Genomic DNA, 6,000 nt, shown 5'->3' with positions numbered 1-6,000 from the left:
TGCTTACAAACATAAAGTGTACAAAAGTTTTGTTTAAAAGTTAGGGATCAGTAAGACTTTACAACCGTAATCTTTCATAATGTTATTACAATATAAAATTATGGTTTCCATTTTATTATCTTTTAAAATATAATTTATTTCTGTTATGTAAATCTGAATTTCCATCAGCCATTACTCCAGTATAAAGTGTCACATGATCTTCAGAAATCATTTTAATATGCTGATTTTTTTATTAAATAATCGTATTAATCTGCCATATTATTATTATTATTTTAATTTTATTTTTGGAAACTTTTTTTCAGGATTATTTGATTTATTAAAAGTTAAAAAGAACAGCATTTATTCAAACTATAAATAGTTGCAAATAATGTAAATCTTTGCTATCACTTCTTATCAATAATGGTAGTGTATATTGTTAGAAAATATTTATATTTTAAATAAATAATGCTCTTCTTTTTAACTTTTTATTCATCAAAAAAATCTTTAAAAAATTCAACTTTGATCACAGGAATAAATAACATTTTCATGTATATTAAAATAGAAAATTTTTATTTTGCATAGTAATACATCTGCACACTGTCTGAGTAGTTGTTCATATATATGTATGTATGTATATATAAATATATATATATATATATATATATATATATATATATATATATATATATATGTTTTTTTTTTTTTTGCATCAAATATTTAATAAAAATTTTTTTAAAGTATATTCAATAGAATATCATTACTTTAAAATGTAAGAATATTTTACACTATAATATTATTTTTCTGTATTTTTTGCCAAAGAAACACAAACATAAAAAGTAATAGTAAACTTTTTAGTAATGAAAAATATTATAAAATGTCACACTCAGAATATATATATATATATATATATATATATATATATATATATATATATATATATATATATATATACAGACACACACACACACGTACACAACATTTTATAATAACTTTTGTTAATAAAAACGAAATATTGTTACAAGCTTGTTACCAAAGTTTCATGAATGTCACATTACAAGATAAAATTGTACTTTAAAACAATTGAAATAGAAACACACCGTTGAACAGGATTTCAGCTCTGACATGAACTGCATGATGTGCGCTCTTGAATCTGCCTTTTCAGGTCCACTCACACCAGATTCAGATCTTGACAGCCATCGAGTTACTGCCTGTGTGTAATAAATGGTGGGCAAATGGAAAGTAATTTAAACAGGTGAGAACTTCCATTGGCCTGACACTTGGCTAGAATTATTACAATCAATTGATGGCAACAATTTTTTATAGTTAAGGGTTACTCAAAACAAAACAACAAAAATATGTTATTACTATAGCCCAGGAAAACTTTGCCCCAAAAATTTATTTCTCCCAAAAAAATTAAAATAAAAACTGAATTAGGAGCCAAACTGTAATGTCATCAGGAATAATAATTAAAACTGTGCTGATGACTGGCAGACTGACATGAAGCCACTTTGAGGTTTATTACCCAGATAACATTAAGTCATTTTATAGGCTTGCTGTATTCTCAGTTGTATCTACATTATAGTTATTTTTTATCCACTGCTAATTTAGCCAATGAAAGTTAAATAACTAAATAATAACTGCAGTAAATGCTAAAACTGTTTGTAATATAAATTTCAACTCGTATTAATATTATAACCATAAATTAATATTCATTTTAAAAAGAATTATATCTTAACTTCGTACTTACTTGTGTTACATGGTACCAACAGAGGAGAACGTCTGACTCATTGAATACCTTACGGATGGAATTGATTTCAGCCTGGTCTTTATCAACCATAAAGCACCTAATAAAAATAGAAACATTTTTAAGCTTCAAGCCAGAGAAAAATATAACATATTACAGATATTTGCTGATAAAAATGCCTTATGTTTTATACTTTGTTGTTTACCATCTTTAGAAGTTACTAACCAAACCAATTTGTACTGTAACATCTACCAAGTAGCAAGTTTGGTCTAAATATGCTAAACCATTGCAGAAATATAGCCTTGAGTCCAAGTTTGCATGCCCTTCTTCGAATTTGTTTGCATGTTATTCAAGAATCGTTGGGTTTATCAAAAAGCTTCTGATAACTTTTTTTTACCAGCATAGTCTGAAGATTATCTGATTTGATTTTCTAGAAAATTGGAGCAACCATTTAAGGGAAGATTAGTTGTTGTTGTTTTTTTTGGGTGGGAAAAATTACCGGGAAAAATTTTATTTTATGGAAAAGGACATAGATAATTGCACAATTACATGATGGCACCAACTGAATTGTACTGAGCCAAGGAATCAGGGAAAAAAATAATTTTGTTAAGAATTTATATTTAGCATAAACATGAATTTGTACATGTGGTGGCACTGTAAAGTTTGGAGACATTTACTGCAGTTAATGGTGAAACTGTCCTCTATCAGTGTGGCAAATTTCATAACTTTCCCACAAGCAGTTCTATGGGCGACCATAGACTCAAAATCGGTGCTTGACTCCTAATTACACAATCTGTGTAATACATATAGCCATGTGTTTTTAGACATCCTGTGCAGAGGATACACTTTGCTGTGCACTAGATTAAATATGGTACATTAATTGCAGTTGCTATGTACTCATTCAGGTGATCTTTGGTTGAACTGACCCTTTAAGAAACTGAGTATACCCAAAACAGTATTGAAACATTTATTTTATATATTAAAAAAACTATATTAAACATTTTAATTTAATTTATTCATTTCTGTTTGTATTTACCTCGGAGGTACAGGAAATGTTGGTTTCAGTTCTTCCAGTGCCAACTGAAGTGTCTCTTGCTTTTCATTCCCCAAGATGATATAGGTAACAGGGATTCCATGACCATGACTGTCCCTGACAAGTAATGTAAATAAAGGAAAACCGTACTGGTTGACACCATGTGTCGCATCCATAAAAACAATATCTCTTCCGTATTCTTGAAGGTTGTCTCTCATGGACGGTGTTTGCAGAACTATGACAAGATCTGTTTGAGGACTATAAGGCTGATAAAAAATAACATAGTCTTTAAAAGGGCCCTCCAGAAGGCGTGAGGTACTAGTGGCATCATCTTTGTGTTGCTGATTTTTTCGCATCATACATGTGCGAATATTTTCAATATCTTTTGGGGTAACAAAATAAGCTCGGTTGTTGAGATCAGTATGTCCTTGTTCTTTTGACCACTCATGTGATTTTAGGAGAATTGTATCTGGTTTAACACCAAGAGATATTAAATCCTGAATATGCTTGACTAGCTCTTGACTAATGTTTTCTAAGTGGCCCTCAGAAGAACTTGATGGGTCATGTCCTGAATGAATGGTGTAAAGCCTTTCGACTATAACCAGTTTGTTGAGCCAGTCTGTCCTCTTTTTAAAGGAAACATAGGCCTTGCATCCTTTGGCACGTCGACTTCGTTGCGTGCATGCTCCAGACCGTTTGCATGAAAACAAGAAATATCCATTTTTTTGATTTTGCAAACTTGCAGAATTCACAGTCCTGAAGTTGGCATCTTTGGAGGTGTTTATGGTAGTGAGTCTTTGCTGTATAAATGCACAGGCATCTAAATCCTTTTCTAAAACATGGACTGTTATATCAGTCTCTTTTTTGTTTCCTTTAAAGCGCTCCTCTTTGTAGACCGTTGTTTTTATGAATTCCTCCATCTCTGATGTCGAAATCTAAAAAGCAAAGGGACCCGAACAATTAGACTAAACATCAATAATGTCAAGTTAAAATCCATGACAATCTCAAGAAAACAATGCAATGCTTACTGTAACTTCTTCTAAACAGATTTAAAACCGTAATAATACATTAGCATTCATATGATGACTTTAGGTCATATTCATATGTAACAGAATAAATCAGTGATGACTTGAGGTCATCATATTCATATGTAACAATAAATCAGTGATGACTTGAGGTCATCATATTCATATGTAACAGAATAAATCAGTGATGACTTGAGGTCATCATATTCATATGTGACAGAATAAATCAGTAATGACTTGAGGTCATCATATTCATATGTGACAGAATAAATCAGTGATGACTTGAGGTCATCATATTCATATGTAACAGAATAAATCAGTAATGACTTGAGGTCATCATATTCATATGTGACAGAATAAATCAGTGATGACTTGAGGTCATCATATTCATATGTGACAGAATAAATCAGTGATGACTTGAGGTCATAATATTCATATGTGACAGAATAAATCAGTGATGACTTGAGGTCATCATATTCATATGTGACAGAATAAATCAGTGATGACTTGAGGTCATCATATTCATATGTGACAGAATAAATCAGTGATGACTTGAGGTCATCATATTCATATGTGACAGAATAAATCAGTGATGACTTGAGGTCATCATATTCATATGTGACAGAATAAATCAGTGATGACTTGAGGTCATCATATTCATATGTGACAGAATAAATCAGTGATGACTTGAGGTCATCATATTCATATGTGACAGAATAAATCAGTGATGACTTGAGGTCATCATATTCATATGTGACAGAATAAATCAGTAATGACTTGAGGTCATCATATTCATATGTGACAGAATAAATCAGTGATGACTTGAGGTCATCATATTCATATGTAACAGAATAAATCAGTAATGACTTGAGGTCATCATATTCATATGTAACAATAAATCAGTGATGACTTGAGGTCATCATATTCATATGTGACAGAATAAATCAGTGATGACTTGAGGTCATCATATTCATATGTGACAGAATAAATCAGTAATGACTTGAGGTCATCATATTCATATGTGACAGAATAAATCAGTGATGACTTGAGGTCATCATATTCATATGTAACAGAATAAATCAGTGATGACTTGAGGTCATCATATTCATATGTAACAGAATAAATCAGTAATGACTTGAGGTCATCATATTCATATGTAACAGAATAAATCAGTGATGACTTGAGGTCATCATATCCATATGTGACAGAATAAATCAGTGATGACTTGAGGTCATCATATTCATATGTGACAGAATAAATCAGTGATGACTTGAGGTCATCATATTCATATGTGACAGAATAAATCAGTAATGACTTGAGGTCATCATATTCATATGTGACAGAATAAATCAGTGATGACTTGAGGTCATCATATTCATATGTGACAGAATAAATCAGTGATGACTTGAGGTCATCATATTCATATGTGACAGAATAAATCAGTGATGACTTGAGGTCATCATATTCATATGTGACAGAATAAATCAGTAATGACTTGAGGTCATCATATTCATATGTAACAGAATAAATCAGTGATGACTTGAGGTCATCATATTCATATGTGACAGAATAAATCAGTGATGACTTGAGGTCATAATATTCATATGTGACAGAATAAATCAGTGATGACTTGAGGTCATCATATTCATATGTAACAATAAATCAGTGATGACTTGAGGTCATCTTATTCATATGTGACAGAATAAATCAGTGATGACTTGAGGTCATCATATTCATATGTGACAGAATAAATCAGTGATGACTTGAGGTCATCATATTCATATGTGACAGAATAAATCAGTGATGACTTGAGGTCATCATATTCATATGTAACAATAAATCAGTGATGACTTGAGGTCATCATATTCATATGTGACAGAATAAATCAGTGATGACTTGAGGTCATCATATTCATATGTGACAGAATAAATCAGTAATGACTTGAGGTCATCATATTCATATGTGACAGAATAAATCAGTAATGACTTGAGGTCATCATATTCATATGTGACAGAATTAATCAGTAATGACTTGAGGTCATCATATTCATATGTAACAATAAATCAGTGATGACTTGAGGTCATCATATTCATATGTGACAGAATAAATCAGTGATGACTTGAGGTCATCATATTCATATGTAACAATAAATCAGTGATGACTTGAGGTCATCATATTCATATGTAACAGAATAAATCAGTAATGACTTGAGGTCATCA

This window comes from Carassius gibelio, chromosome B3, assembly GCF_023724105.1.
Source record: "Carassius gibelio isolate Cgi1373 ecotype wild population from Czech Republic chromosome B3, carGib1.2-hapl.c, whole genome shotgun sequence".
Classification (NCBI taxonomy): domain Eukaryota; kingdom Metazoa; phylum Chordata; class Actinopteri; order Cypriniformes; family Cyprinidae; genus Carassius; species Carassius gibelio.
The sequence above is the reverse complement of the archived record's forward strand: the minus strand, read 5'-3'. Positions refer to the sequence as shown.